This window comes from Ixodes scapularis, unplaced genomic scaffold (assembly GCF_016920785.2).
Source record: "Ixodes scapularis isolate PalLabHiFi unplaced genomic scaffold, ASM1692078v2 PGA_scaffold4__175_contigs__length_147842914, whole genome shotgun sequence".
Taxonomy (NCBI): Eukaryota; Metazoa; Arthropoda; class Arachnida; order Ixodida; family Ixodidae; genus Ixodes; species Ixodes scapularis.
The window spans coordinates 68,270,679-68,287,370 of NW_024609879.1; the positions used below are offsets into that span (position 1 = coordinate 68,270,679).

Genomic DNA, 16,692 nt, shown 5'->3' on the forward strand with positions numbered 1-16,692 from the left:
ATCGACGATTCTACATTCGATCGTTTTTCTTCCTTTTTTTTGTGAGTGCGAAGTGCACACTTATTTCCAGCTACGAGGATGACGTTTTATTGGGAGTGGGGATGAATAAATCGTTGCAGGCACCTGCTTCAAAGCTTTTCGACTTGCTATAAGAACAACTGTTTTGGTGTATGCATAGATTAACTGCACTTTTTCTCTTTTGTAAAATTAATTGCAGCAATACTTTTGTTTCATCAAGAGTGTATTGCATTAGTCGGTCAATTATTTACTTGTTCTAATTACCTGGATAAGATTATTCACATTTGTGTTCATCCCTTGCCTGAAGAGCAGTCTTTTTGAAAAATGTTGACCATTCCTTTCGGTCTCTTCAATGGACTTTTTTTGAAAAGTGTGGGCTGCCTATACTTCGTATCATTGTAACATGGAAAAGGGCACCGGCCGCAGCCCCCTCGAGCCAATCAGAGAGTCAGAGCGAAGGTGTGTGACAAATCTGTGCAGACGAGCACTCTGAATGACATGTTGCCATGTGCCTCTCTCCAACGTGCAAATTGGCTCACCGAGACTGTAGCTTTGCCGTTTGCCAAATTGTGATGAAACGAATTACACTAGCTACTATTCTAATTACCCCAGGCTTTCATATTTTGGGCATTTGTTCGACAAGAATGTTATGGCCGCCATCACTGTGAACTCGGCTCAGCGCCCATTGAACTGGAATGCTGCATTAGCATTCGACGTGGACTGGGGCCCATCCGTGTGCTTTACGCCGAAAAAAAATGGTGACAGTTGTGTTGCTTAATGGGGTTCTGCAACGGGTCTAGTGTGTCATACGTATAGGAAGTAACCTGCTATACAACAATGCATCCATAATATTGAACTAGATGCTCAGAGGTGTGTTTCTTTTTGCACTCAGCAAGTAGCAGCAATAATTATTTCTTACTAGTGTAATATTTATTTTCGGTAGCTGGGCCTGATTTGTGCTCATTAATGTCCGTGTGCTTTGATGTTATTACGTGTGTAGCTTTAAGTATCCTCTCTGCAATGCCTACGGAGGCCCTTAGAGGGAATAAATTAATAAACAACATTTTCACATCACTGGAGTTGGTTTTCGGATGCGCCACATGTTCAGGAGAAATGTAACGAGTGCAGCCGAATGCAACCAGTCTGCCAGTCTGGTATTCCCATTAATTAGTATTGAGGGGTCAGAGATGCAGGTGTCCTCAAAAGATCCAGCACGTGCCGTGAATATAAATCTTTGTGTAGAGACTCTGAAGGCGTAAAGGCGAGCGGAAACATGTTTATCTGGTATGTGTATCAAATATGTTTATTTCCACTTAATTACATAATTATTGATTCTTAGAAAATGGTTCCATAACGAGTTCTTTCTGCGTTAGTCTCGTGTCAGGCGTCCAGTCGTAGTACCTGTGCTCCTTGCTGTCGGATGACGCTCCTGGCACGTCACTGTTCAGTTTGGTCGAGTGGCAGCTTTGACCGACAGATGCCGTCTTGTAATCATACGCCGTGTGCGGCCACTCACATTTGATGCACTGAAGCTGCAGAGCTGGCTTCTAATCCACAAGGTTTCCTCGTGGTACTCTGCGTCAATGCAGCAAGCTTGGGCATGTAGTGCTTACGTGGCTGTGCCATTTGCTGTAGTGTTGACTTGATGGCTGGCAACAGGCAAGTGTTTGTCTGCTATCCAAGCCATTTCACCTCCATTTCGTAATGGAGATATTTGTTTTCTGCATCCCGCGACCACTGCTACTTGTGTAAGTCTCGTGTGGCAAAGTGAAGTCCGAAAGTGAAGTTGGGTTTTGCTTGGTGTCCACTTTTGAGAAAGACCAACCATTCTATTTCTTCAAGTCACTCAGCGGCATTCTCCGTCAAAGTTGGAAATGGTTTGCGTCATTACATGGACACAGATAAATGGTGTCGGCAAATGATTAGGTATTGTCCTTGGACAACAACCAACACCAAATCAACTGTCCTTGCATTGCCACTCATCTGCTTTGTCGTGCTTACCTCCTGTCGAGGTGATGGGGATCAGGAGCTTCGGGGTAATGTCAGCACAAGGGGCAAAGGTCACCGGTGATAACCTTCAATGTCCCGCGGACGCTCCTCGAGACGTGGTCAAAGAACGTTCGGCACAAACTTTTGCAGGCCAATTCTTTGGTACCGGCACCTCCAGTAGACATGGTTGTCCTCATGCAGTGGTAGCAGAGTGGAGTTCGGGTGACCATTCGCAGCACCTCCGTTTTCCTTGGTGTACTTTGTTCAGCAAGAACCTAGACTGGTTCTTTCCGATGTTGGGAATGCTTCGGCGTTGGGGTGTCTCGTTGAATTGGCATTGCATATTAACTGGTAACCGGTGGTGGACGTCGTGACTTTGTGGCATAAGTCAACCTCGGTTCGTCAGATGCCTCTTTGCTTGAAGAAGTTTTCAGTTGAAAGGCCTGTTTAACTTGTTCCGAAACAATCTCAGCAATCCAAATAAAAGCTAGGCAACTGATGGCAAAAAGTAGCTTCCTGATCTCCTTCCGGACAACAATGTGGATGATGTTACGGATGCCTGGGAGTCTGACGTCGAAGTTGCAGCTGGATGACTCGTGCGTCGAGACGCTGGGGAGTTTTTGATAGTGACAGGCTGGGCCTGCAGTGTACATTCAATGTTGGAAGTCTCGGTGATACGAACCCTTCGACTGTTGTCGTGGGGTTGCGGACAAGGCTGCCAAATGTGCTGTCCTTAACATGAGAGGCTTGGAATTCCTATCTTCTCGTCTTCTCTAGCACCAGGGTTGGCGTGGGTGCTCGATCTGGCGCAAAAATCCTCCACGAAGGCAGCGACGCTGTTGTTGGGGTCGTCTCCTGGACAGAATCAGGAATTCGGCTCTCCATCGTCAATGTTGGCTGATGAACGTGCACTTCAGCTTGATCTTGCAAACTTCCCATGACGTTGAGATGATTTGTGGTTTTCAAACAAGTGCCTGACAGTTTCTTCCACGAGAAGTATAGGTTCTGCAGGAGCTGGTTGTCTGTCCACCCACTGTGGCGGGCAACACGGTCATATTGTTCAATCCAGCCCTCCATATCTTCATATACCATACTTGAAAGGGCGTCGGAGTGTGAGGTGCGACGGCCATACAAACAATGGTGGGAGTGGCCGCGGTACACTGCTACAGGTTTGTCATTGTTGGCTTAGTCAATTTCGGATTTTTCTCGCACAAGACCGAATTCCGGCCGTTCCTGCAGGTAGCAGCGACCGACTCGGATTTCAGGTTCTTCGTGGTGTATTTTCGAGGTTCGTCCCTGTGGTACTTGCTCGCCTTGCGGTCTTTCTGCCGGGCTCGGAATAGTTATTGGTTTACGGCTCGCCAAGTGTTTAAGACGCGGGATAGTCCGCCACCCTTGTCCCCTTATCGGGAAACTCGGCTGAGGAGCCGCCAAGGTGCACAGAATGGAGGGCTATGGGTAGAGTTCCCAGCACATCCACCAGAACATACAATGACAGCTGAGCATGGCGTGGAACTTTCCAGAATAGTAAATATTGTTAGAAGATAGGACTGGAGCAAGCGCCCGTGACAATATAAGAAAACGGACAGAAGAGAGACTACCCTGACCACTAAAGAAGCTGCATTGCTTTAGTGACATTCTGTCCGAATAAATTCTCTCCCTCGGAGTTTGGCGAATTACCGTGGGCGAACTGAACAGAAATGATTATGGGACCACTTATCTGGTAATGAGCCGCTGCAGGCTGTTGTCGCAAAGCGGCGTGAACGGGTGGACTGGGTAGGTAACACGCGCAATGAAATGTCCATACGGCTTTCAATTCGCACAACGAGTGTGGATGAAACTTTTGTGTCGACAAAGCGTGCGACAGACCAGCGGAATCAATATCAACTGCAACACTTGAGCTCCGTGAAAGTGCACGTTTACGCCGGAACAATTTGGGAAGCAGCACAGCATCGCCTAAAGCATGGCACAGGAACTATCAGCTTGAAGGCAGCTCTTCGGTTCGCCGCACACCTGTGCTCCGTGAAAGCGCACGTCTACGCCGAAACAATTTGGGAATCAGCACAGCATCATTTAGCACGGCACGGCAACTACTAGCTTCAAAGCAGGTCTCCGGTGCGCCTCACAACCAAAGTGAGCCTTCGGGCATTTGAACTAAGCGGCACCACGATTGCCCACTGCCAAGCACGACTCACGCAATTTCCGTCGCTAAACTGTGTGTTCAGATATATTGCACACGCTTCTCCACAGACCTCGAAGATTCCGACGGTCAACCAGAGCACAGAAACGTCGCCTTAAATTTTATCCTAGCGGTACCCAAATCAATCCGAGGTCCGAGCAACGTAGGGCAGATTCTTCCGTGGCAATATCCCCGTCGGTCACCAGCAAAATGCACACTGTTCCTCCGTGGTTTCACGTTATACCTACGTCAGACACCACGCTGAACTCTGAACTCTGAAGTCGCTTTCGACCGGCCTCATATAACGGCTTTCGCGTCTGAAATCAACTTGCGAAGACGAACGACAATCAACAAAGAATCCGACAAGCTCCGGCCCAGCTGGGCCAGCCGCTGCAGCGGCGCTGCACTCTTTCTTGTGACGTAACGTATTTGGTTTGGTCATGTGACGAGTAGTCAAATTTGCGTACAATGGCAGCCGCCTTATAAGGGTCACTTTCCAGCGCCGACCGGAACCCTGGTTTATCCCTCTAAGCCCCTCTACCTCGTTGGCGCGTATCTTCAATACGCTTGCAATAAAACAATCAGCAAAGCGCATTAAAAAAAATTAAGAGACAGTAATAATAAATCCTTGAGCATGTAAACATTGCCACAATATTCAAAATACGTCCTAAACACGTAGCAAAAATTAAATACGAAACTAACCGCACAATGGAGCCAAATGAACTAAGCAGACATATAAACTACTAAAAATAATACGCTTCCCCTTCGGCGGTTTGGTCTTGCTTGTTAACGCGCGGTGCTGGTGATGTTGTGGTCGGTGGTTAGAATCCCAGTAGAGTAAAGTTTTTTTATTGTAATTCTTTTTGCTACGTTTTTATTTATTTTAATATTTTAAATATTTTTTACGTTTTTTTCGCAGTTGCGGGCCCCTTACTTTAGGGTAAAAATCACGCAGAATCTGAAAATAGGAAGTGCAAGCCCAAATTTGAACTGATGCAATGCACAAACCGTGGCCCTCTTGTTTTGCCGGGATAATTCGCTCGCTCCGTGCTAATTTCTCGGGCAGTGTAGTAGGCAAACAGCGCAAGTTCTTTCAACGAAGTAAATAAGGTAATAATAATGGGAATATTGAGAGCAAATTAAGAATATGTGTAAGTGGTCAAACTGCCACAGTGATGCAGCCGAAGTTTTTCTAATGGCGTTCAACTTTACCCGCTACTAAAACAAAAATACCGCTATTTTAAGGCAGTTATTTAGCTGAGCTCACAGCGCGGTAGGTATTAAGATCATCTCTTATTTTTCTGAATTACGAAAAGTAGTACTTAATTTTCTTCTGGTACATCAGTGATATTTCCCTCGCCTGCCGCCTTATTTTAGTTATCGAGGTTGCGCTCCGCAGTTTTATTTTTTTATTAGGCCCAGACATGTTTTTATTCCTGAGATCCAAGAACAGTGCTGATAATTAAACTAGCTTTCAGAAACGGTATCCTTCGGTATTAGAACATTTATGTTTCGTAGCGTCAAGGGGTCACATCCACAAACCAGGCAGTGTAAACATCCACAACGCATTTGTGCTTCTCGCTTTCTCGTGTTAAAAAGACAAGTTTTTATATTTGCGTTCTTTTTTGTGCGGTATGTCGTATAACATAAGCTATCGGGGGACAGATCGTCTGGCTATGTGAAGATTTGAAATATTTCATTTAGATGATCGTAACTACCACAGAAAACAGTCGATTCTTGCCAGAAATAGCATATTTTCACAGTCAATTAAAATCAGGAATAACATAATCTCAGGAACGTTGTGTACCTCTCGTAGCGTCATAAGCAATACACACATATCTTTCTTGTACAGATTCTGAAAAGTAATGCGTATTATTGTTTTTGCACCTCAAAGCACGTGCTCAATCATGCCACGTGTTTGTTGTTGTTGTTCTTCATTCGGAGGCTCTGCCATACCGTTTTTATTTTATTTTTTTTAATCAGAGCCAAACACGTGCGTATTAGCGGTGATATGTTTTTTAGGCGCCCTCCTATGGTTACCTTTCGTAACGTAATTACCTTGCGAACGACAGGTTGGATGGTGTTTGTAACGAGCATTGTGCAAGCTTGAAACCATTGCGCTCTTAAAGAAACACTACCAACACCGTCGAAATTGAAGTTCTTCCGTTCCTCTTATTTCCGTCGAAGAGCAATCCTTTACTGACGTCATAGTCAGCATTCGGCCAATGGTAGAAGGACGACCACAGCGACGCTTTCGATCGCGCACGTCGCCAATACCGCCGGACCTTAAGTATTGGCGACGTGTGCGATCGAAAGCGTCCCTGAGGTCGGCCCACCACAACTGGCCGAATGCTGACTAAAGCGTCAGCAAAGGATGTCTCATCGACGGAAATAAGAGGAATGTAAGAACCTCAATTTTGACAGTGTTGACAGTGTTGCTTTGAGAGCGCTATGATTTCAAGCTTACACCATGCCCATTACAAACATCATCGAAATTTTTGTTCACAAGGTAAGGACGTCACGAAAGGTAACCGAACGAGGGCGCCACCGAAACATCTCGCCGCTAATAGTACATCAAATAGACCGATCTCACCGAGCGTTCGGCCCATGCGTGACACCACCATAACTCTAGCTCACAGGAGGCAAACGGCAGAGCACGAGAGGGCTCGGGCTGTCTCGTGCTCCTCACGCGCAGAGCTTCTGCGAGGTTGTCGCACGTGCAGAAAGAATAATTTTCCCTTGATGAAATGCGGCAGTGGCGGCGTAGTCAAACTGGCCGGTGAGATAGGTCTATTAAACTAGCTTCCTGAAAAAAGTATCGTTCGGCGTTGTGTAATTTATTTTTCATGGCGTAGGTGGTCAGATTCTCGAATCCTGAACTGCAAATATTCCTCGCCGCATTGTTCTTTCTCGCGTTTTCGCGATAAAACACGTCAGCCTTGCCATGCTGGGATAGAATACACCAGCGTCGGCAGTTATTTGCGAAGGATTGATCAATTCAAACATTCCCACTCGCTATTCATGAATTGCTGCAGTTCGTCAGAATCTCAATGACTTGACTGCATAGTAAAAACGGCAAAAATAAATAAATAAAACGATGTCGGTCAGTAAACAGAACTTCCATGGAGGGGATCGCCAGTCAGAACAGCAAAGCGCCGATGCCGGCCAGTCGCTGAACTTCCATGTAAATACCGGCCATCAAAGACAGCAAAATACCGATGCCGGCCAGTTGCTGGAACCTCCATGGAAAGACTGGCCAGCAAAGACAGCAAAAACCCGATGCTGGCCAGTAACTGTAACTTCTACGGCTGAACTGGCCAGTGAGCAAGACGAAACCCCGACGCCGGCCGGGGCCGGTAGCTCACCGGCACCAATGGCCGGGCGCCGCCATCCTGTTACCAGGACCGGCCGGCGTAGTCCCGGTACCGGCTGACGCGGTGTTCAATCTGGGACTTTATTTTTCTTGTATGGCTCATATGGCTTATGCTAAAATTCTTATTTGAAAATACATGTTCTCATAGTTATCTCATAAAACTATATAAAAAATAACGTTCCTCATATAGTTCTTATAAGAGACTGGCGCTGCTCATATGGTCATCATATGTTCTTATATCTTCTCATACTCCTGATATAACTTCTTATATAAAGTTATATAAGAACTATATGAAATTTGTTTGTAGGGAAGCTACGGTGACTTTGATTGAGCTCATGAAAAAAAAAACATTTTTTGCCGATTATGACTCATATTTCAGCCCAAAGCCCGTACAATAATGTTTTCCCCTCGCCTTCTTCCTAGAGTATCTAACGAAAAATCCTCAAACAAAACCGGCGGTTTTACGGTAGTAAAGATCGCCACACTAAGGCGCAACGCAGGCCGGGAAACGACCTACGACAACAATGCATATATGAATGTCACAAAAAAAAGAAAAGAGAAGTGCACAAAAAAAGTTTGTGTTACTTGTTTTATATTTAACCCGGCAACGGCAAAACGTGGAGGTTTTTTTTTTTCTTGTTTTTTTTAACTTTTCTTTTGTCACCAGTCCGTCACTTATTGCTCTCGCGAAATCTATCTGCAAGCGAACATTGATAAACAGAAAAAAGGACAGGAAGCGAACTAAGAGCTGGATGACTTCACAAAATCCCAACAAATCGTCCCCCAAAGTTGAGTGCGTTTTTGAACGCAACCTACTTGAAGAAGGTGCGGTCACTGCCGTGGCTATTAGATGGGTTCTCTTTGTTATCTATTCACTCCTCATATTCTTATCCCAAGTTCGTTTATAGTGAACTCCTCATATAGAGATAATGGATTTTAGTTACACGATGCGTCTAAGGTACGCCGCTGAACGTGATATTCAGCGATGTCACAATAGCTAATGCGACCTCTTTATTTCTGTCCCAAAAATGTTTTGTAACATGTATCTGTGATATTGCCAGGCGCGTGGCCGAATTTGGCTCTCGCGCGGAGCGGACTCCTCTTTTGTTTATTCTCTCAACTCGACATTCTCGTAAGATTCAAACCTAGTCGTCTGATCGAGTTACGAATGTTGTACCATAGCCTCGTCTGGTTGTACGCACCGAACAATCTACGCCAAATGTTCCAGAAACCCACGCGGGTACAAAACGTGCTCCGCGTGGTGCTCCGGAGTCAATCTCGCCCCGGCGCTCGATCCTGCTGTTTCTCCGACATCGACGCCTGCGACGCTAGCCTTTCTCTGTTTTGTTTTGGGCACAAGTTCCTCCCATTAAACGTTTAGTTTCTCCAGTTATTATCCGCTTCGTCTTTTGTTATTCCTGACAATATCCTGCTCTTTATAGTTGGACTGCATAAAATAGCCCAACAATGCTTTTTTTTTGCGGTTTTGACATGTTACGTGCTAATAAACCCTTCTGGTAAACCAGATTTGTGCAACTGTGTAATTGTCAATGTCACTGACGTCGGTACAAATTACGCAATGCGGAAGTATCTTCAAAAGTAATTGAATTACATTCCTAAGTATCCGTACTCTACTCGGTACTTTACAGTGAAAGTAACTTGAGTAGTATATTAAATACTTTATGAGGCAGGTATTTAGTAACTTAACCTAAATAATTTTATCGAGTATTTTGTACAACACTGTCCAACGTGTCTCCTGCTTGGTGGATAAGAGCAGTTTATCACAATGGAGATCCATCTTTATCGAGCATCATGGGTGTACACATTGTGGCCAAGAATTCGTTGCCTTGACCCAAAGTTAGCAGTGCGAGAAATGGTTGCCGCCCAACAAATGAACCGGAACTCAATTTTGGTAGACTTGGTGCTTGCACCCGCAAACGAACAGGCATGCAGGTTCTGCTACAGGTCTTGCCGCGACGTCATTGTGATCCCCGCTTGCAAATGAAAACTTTGTGCCCCCCCCCCCTCCCACTTCCCCCCAAGACCAGCACGGAGTAAAGACCGTTCCATACATTTACTTTCTCGTTTGTTTACTTTCCCTTGACTTTTCGGTGCATGTAATGATGGAAGTGCAAACATTTCTTGGAGGCTAGAAAGACTGCACACTGCACAAAAACATGTCCCGGGGCAGCCGACCATGCTGCCTTATTTGGTATAAAATAGGTTGACGCGTGATTAAAATGAGCAAAGTGCGTTTCAATGATTAAATTGTAGGCACATTTTTTATTTCAAGGGCATATCGGGCTGAAACATTGCGCTTCCAACGTAATAAATGTTAAAGTTTGTACCTCTCTAACTTCTGTGTTTTCTGTCTTAACTTAAAGGCTCCTAAAAAGTTTGTAGCATCCCTCCATAAAAGATGTTATAATTTATGTTGTTCCACCACTATGCCGATTATTCTGCAAAGCGAGTGCCCGGTAAAAGTGATGTTTTGTAGATCTTGGCATATTCCAGGTAATTTGGACACTTTTCTTTAATGGTTTAAACTATAGAGTTTCCGAGACATGGGACGCAGCTTGCACGAGTGGGCATCTCTAAAACGAATGTGTTTGGCATTTAAAAAGGCTGTTTGAGAAGGTTTCGCCAGTGCTGTCAGAGTGGTTGACTATCAATGATAAGTAACATTACCATCACACAGGACGTGCGGCACAAGGCTTGCAGAGCAATGTACAGCAACGGGGCTGCCCTGTACCGTCCAGCAGTCTTTGTGTATCACATCCTCTATGCTAATATTGTTACAAGCCTTCCCGAATCACTCTATCGGGCAGGTACGGCACCGCAAGAATTGCGCCGTTGGCGGGGAGTCGATGGCTTGCTGGCTGCAGGGAGAGAAGAGAGGGAGTGGAATGTCACTCAAAAGCAAATGTGTTCCTTTATAAGTATGGTTCCATGTTTTCCGGGTTTTGTAGTTTTTGGAAAATTCAGGTCTTGGCTTACTTAGCTTTTTAACTGTCCCAGAAACACATCCATGATTTGTCCTTAGCAGAAATGAGCAAAATAATTCCCCTTTCTTTAACTGGACAATATTTTAAAAGGGAAGCGAGATCTTTTCTTGGAAAGTCAGAGCCTTTACTGAATAGACTTTTGGCAAAAATGTCACCCAGCGGTTTTATGTTTTGGCCATGTATAACCTTCGTAAGTGGAGTTCATTGAAGAAATGCGATCTGAAGATCTTTGCCGGCTAGTCACTTTTGGATTATTTTTTTTTAATTTGTCTGAAAACTCGTAATCCTTCTTTAACCAGTAGCACACTTTGTCTTTACTCATGCACTTAATGAATTCATGGTGCTGACTACGGTTTTATTACTGCACCAAACCATTTGTTTAGACAAGCATACAAAAGAAACCAAAAGTGGCCTAGCATGGTGTACAACAAGTAAACAATCTAATCTCGAAGACTGCATAAACGTTGTGGCTCCCTGAAATTCGAAATACACTGTGTGCAATCTTTATTAAGGCGAAAATCTTATATCTCTCATTGTACAGTCCTTGAGAAAAAAAAAACGTCGACGATACGAAAGGTACCAACACGTTTGCGTAAAAATAGTCAGAGTGCAGGCGAGCTGGTGTAAGTTGAACATGATTGTAAACCTGAGACTGGGGCAGAAAGAGAACACAACAGAAGGTAGTAAAAGAGGAGGCAACGTCTCAAACTCAGCTGCAAAGTTTATTTAGAACACGCTTTATATACCCAATCTCCAACGCCGTCCCTACAAAAAAAACAAAAAAACACACACACACACATGACAAGAGGACAATGACACTTCGGTAAACCTTCTCTTATCTCCCTTGACCTTGGCTGTGGGACATTCACACAAAGGGTCACATTTGAGCATAACCACCGCCACCCGGCGAACGTAGGTGAAAACACTTCGGAACACAAAGGGGTTTGACCTTCAAAGGTGCGTTTCCTCTAACAAATCACTCAATCCAAAGAAACAATACTATACACTGCTAACAGCCGGAACTGGGGCAATCTCCAAAAATGAGAACGACATTGCCCTTCTACCACGAACCACAAATGGATAACACAGCGAATTTCTCGAACAAGTCCAAGGATACACATATAAACAACACTAATACTACAAGAAAAAAAACAACAAAAAAAACCTTACAAGCGTAGAATTTGTTTACATTCGTTCCCAAACTGCAATTTGGATTTGAATTTGGATTTGGATTTAGTGGCGTCCCCTTTGTAACGGGTGGCCGCTCGCCGGAAATTCCGGCGATGGCCTGCCAAAAAAAAAAGGCTTGCTCAGCCTGGTTTCTAGCCAAGCCTAGCCGAGTTCTTGTTCTGTTGGAGCTTCGGTCGGGTCCACGGTGTGGGGCAGGTCGACTTGGGTGGAAAAATCGATTGTCCGGCTTGTGCTTGCACGTCCGGCCCAGCTCGCCTCTCCCTCTTCCACAGCCGCGAGGAAATCTCCCACCACTGCTCTAGTCGGCGCTTGGTGGTCTCGACGTGTTCCTCGCCGTCATTCCCCCGCTCCGCCGTCCGGAAGCCCAGCGCGTCCGGCAGATGGTCCACCTGGGGGCACGGGCTGAGGGCCTTGCACTGCAGCACCAGATGTTCTGTTGTCTCCTCTACTGCTCCGCAGGCGACGCAGGCGATTGGGAGCCCAGTGTCATATTGCGATCTCCACAGACTGGTCTTGAGGGTTCCCGTGCGTGCCTCGAAAAGCAAGCCGCTGCCCCTGGAGTCATCGTACAGATGCTCCCGCTCGATCGCCCGCTTCGGGGCCGCATACACAGTCATTGATGGTTTTCGTGTGGCCGACTCCGTCCACCTTCGCGTCTCGACCTGCCGCACGTGCTTTTTGAGGTCCGTAACTCGCTCTCGGAGCGGCCGGCCGTCCAGCAGGGTCGGTGGTACCTCATACTTCCCCGCGAGCTTGGCCACCCGTTTGGTCAGGCGCGTGTTTACACTCCTGTACACGAGGTACTTAAACACCTTCGTGGCCCATCGCTCCTCTCCGAGGCCCCACAGACGCCTCTCGTAAGCTAGCTAAGCCACCGCTTCCCTCGACTCAAAAGCAGACCACCCGAGGTCCCCTGCACCCCTTCGTTTGGAGTCCCCCTGTGTGCCCCGAGTGCCATCCGCCCCGCCTCCCGCTGTCGAACCTCTAGGAACTCCCGAGTCTGAGACGACGTGCACAGCACCCGATTCGCGAAAGTCAGTCCGGGCACCATCACCATCTCCCACAGGCTACGAACAACCTCGTAGCGGTCAAAAGCCCACAGGGACGTTGCTGCCAGCATTCCCTTTCCCCTCATGGCCTTTGCCCGGACAGCCGATTCATGTGCATGGATGTAGTTCCTACCCGTGGAAGGTGTACACCCGAGTGCTTGTAGTCCGTGACACGCCGCACAGTCTCCCCCTGCAGTACAAGCGGTGTGTCCAAAGCCCTCTCTACATTCTCTGTAGGCCCCCACTTCGGCACTTTGCACTTACGGGAGGTGAACTTTAGGCCCAGTCTGTCTCCTTGTTTTGTGCATATGTCCAGCAGCTGTTGCATCTCTTCACAGGTGCCCGCTGTCAGTACCAGATCATCCGCATAAAATAGTCCTGGAAGATGTTGTCTCACCATTTGCCCATTTTCCATGTAAGACAGGTTGAGGCGCCTGACTTATATAGTTGCCAGACGTTTTTATACGAATCGTTTCTTGGACTACACGTTTGATATCATTGCGTTCTTTGTGAATTACTTCCGTTTCAGACCAGTTAGCTTTACAATTATTACACTCTAGAAGGTGCCTGGCTAACTCGGAATTGGACGCGTTGTTTATCACATTCCGTTTGTGTTCCGTCAGTCTATAATTTAGACATCTCGACGTCTGACCTACGTATCTAAATCCACACTCCAAAGGAATCTCATAAACCACCGAATTCTCACACTGTACCGACTTCTGGCAATGTGCCTTCTGGCAAACTTCCTGTTTCGATTCAAACGGTGTAAGCTTGCACAACTTAAAAACGGAGGTGAACACTGTTTCTACGCCAAACCTTTTCGCCGACGCGTTTATGTTATGGGAAATATCGTGAAAATACGGTATAGCAACTCGTTGGTTCCTAACAGTTGGTTCATTCCGCTTGTCTCTGATTTGAATAGAAAGTTGCCGTTTTAGAAAAGTTTCATCATACCCCGCGTCCTCCAGTCTACCCCATTGTCTTTTTAAAGCTTGACTCATGAAATGGGCACATGACCTTTTCAGCGCATTACCAATTAATGATTTCGCAACTCCCGTCTTAATAATTTTAGAGTGACAACTTTGTCTCGGGAGCACCGGTTTAGCCATCTTCTTACCATATTCCCAGCACATACCATTTTTTACCTGAATGCGCAAGTCCAAAAACTGCAACATGTTCTCCTCTGGTTTTTCTACTGTGAAATGCAACTTCGGGGCCGTTGACCTAATAAGCTTTTCGAGATAATCCGATCTTCCTTCTTCAACCGTGCAGACAAAAATATCATCTACATATCTTCTGATGAAGCCCAGGTTAGGTGACAACTCATTTATCCTGTCAAACAATACTCTATCCAAACTGTTGAGATATATTGCAGATAACAACTGAGCGACCGACGAGCCTATGCAAACACCTTCTTTCTGGATGTATTTTCGATTATTATATTCGAGCACTGTTGACTTTAAATAGAGATCTAAAACGGTAAGGAAGCTTTCCACAGTTACGCCCGATCCTGATTGAAACTTCACCAGATTAAACTCTAGCACCTCCTTCACGGCATTCATCAGCCTCTTCTTTTCCAGAGAATAATACAAATCTTTTATATCCATGGAGAATACCGAACTCTTCCTCCCATGGTTGTGTTCTAAGATCTGAATGAGTTCTTCTGTGTTTCTCAGCGATAAGCATTTGTCTAAACTGACCTGACCTAACCCATGCTGCAGAAACTTAGTGACAACTTTTTGTCACGTTCCGTTTTCGTTTACAACCACTCTGAGAGGCATCTCCACTTTATGGTCCTTTAGGAAAAATTTTAAACATAGGTACATTTTGGATTGACTCATTATGCTTTTGACAACTTGCTCTTTATCTTCTTCCTTTAACACTGTGCATATATCCCTTCTCATCTTCGCCAAATTTCCGTTCCAGTCCTTGAACATATACACTCATGGCATTTGCAGCTTTGTTTTGAAATTCTTTCATCGGGAGAATACCAAACCTCCCCGATTAATCTGTTCGGGGTAATTTTAACGACCGTGAATCTATCTCATTCTTGACTATGTTTACATCCTTAAAATTCCTTTTTTTCTTTCGGGTACATATCTCCCATGATTTTATCCAATCTCTCCACCGTCTGATCCCAAAAAGCCGTCTTTTGATCATGACCTACTATGCGCGCAACGTTTTGAACAGCGGAAAACACATCGAGTCTGGAAGGCCTCACATTGAGACAAAATTTAGGTCCCTTGGATAAAAAACTTTCCGTTCTTTCTAAAACCGAAATGCTACAAGGGTTTACTACATTTAAACGCGATCCCGACACACACTGAGCATTACACCATGCCAATGGCAAACAATTCTCCTTCCTCTTCCTTATCTTAACAGAGTTCGAGACTTGCGTTCGCTTGACATACCAGATCCTGTGGAACTGTGCATTCTTGATGCTGTCCCAGTGCTGGAACTCCTTGCGACGCCTGTAGTCCATTCCCAAGAGGAGGTCCCAAAGTCTGTTGCACGCCGTGTAGAGTTTTTGTATTCTCCTGGTGGCTCCATCCCTGTAGATCTTGATAACTTTCTTCTTTGAACTCCACGGTAAACCACTTGTTGATAGATGTCTGAACTGCGCTGGGTCGATGAAGTTCTTCCGCAACGAAAGCCCATAGTACGCTACGTCTGCTTCCAGTTCCGCCAAACGAAGTGCCAACTTGTCAAGTACCATGTATGCTTGTAAAATTAGTATAGAAGACGACGAAGGAAGAGTGGATTCATAAGAAAAAGGGATTAAGCCTGCTTCAGGTACGATTAACGAAAAAATAGTCAGAGTGCACGCGAGCTGGTGTAAGTTGAACACGATTGTAAACCTCAGACTGGGGCAGAAAGAGAACACAACAGAAGGTAGTAAAAGAGGAGGCAACGTCTCAAACTCAGCTGCAAAGTTTATTTCGAATACGCTTTATATACCCAATCTCCAACGCCGTCTCTACAAAAAAAAAACAACACACACTTGACAAGAGGACAATGAGACTTCGGTAAACCTTCTCTTACCTCCCTTGACCTTGACTGTGGGACACTCACACAAAGGGTCACATTCTAGCATAACCACAGCCACCCGGCGAACGTAGGTGAAAACACTACTGAACACAAAGAACGGGTTTGACCTTCAAAGGTGCGTTTCCTCTAACAAATCACTCAGTCCAAAGAAACAATACTATAAACTGCTAACAGCCGGAACTGGGGCCATCTCCAAAAAGGAGAACGATATTGCCCTCCTACCACGAACCACAAATGAATAACACAGCGACTTTCTTGAACAAGTCCAAGGGTACACATATAAACAACACTAGTACTAAAAAAAAAAAAAACTTTACAAGCGTAGAAATTGTTTACATTCGTTCCCAAACTGCAATGACGCCTGACTTATACAGTTGCCAGACGTTTTTATACGAATCGTTTCTTGGACTACACGTTTCATATCATTGCGCTCTTTGTGAATTACTTCCGTTTCAGACCAGTTGGCTTTACAATTATGACACTCTAGGAGGTGCCTGGCGAACTCGGAATTGGACGCGTTGTTTATCACATTCCGTTTGTGTTCCGTCAGTCTATCATTTAGACATCTCGACGTCTGACCAACGTATTTAAATCCACACTCCAAAGGAATCTCATCAACCACCGAATTCTCACACGGTACCGACTTCTCGCAATGTGCCTTCTGGCAAACTTCCTGTTTCGTTTCAAAAGGTGTAAGCTTGCACAACTTAAAAACGGAGGTGGACACTGTTTCTACGCCAAACCTTTTGGCCGACGCTTTTATGTTGTGGGAAGTATCGTGAAAATAGGGTATAGCAAGTCGCTGGTTCCTAACAGTTGATTCATTCCGCTTGTCTCTGA

At 45.4% G+C, this 16,692-nt stretch overlaps 1 pseudogene; it reads right to left on the reverse strand.

The window, feature by feature from the left end:
- Positions 1–11,896: 11,896 nt before the first annotated feature.
- On the reverse strand, positions 11,897–15,520 carry LOC115325752 (annotated as a pseudogene).
- Between the last annotated feature and the right edge of the window lie 1,172 nt (positions 15,521–16,692).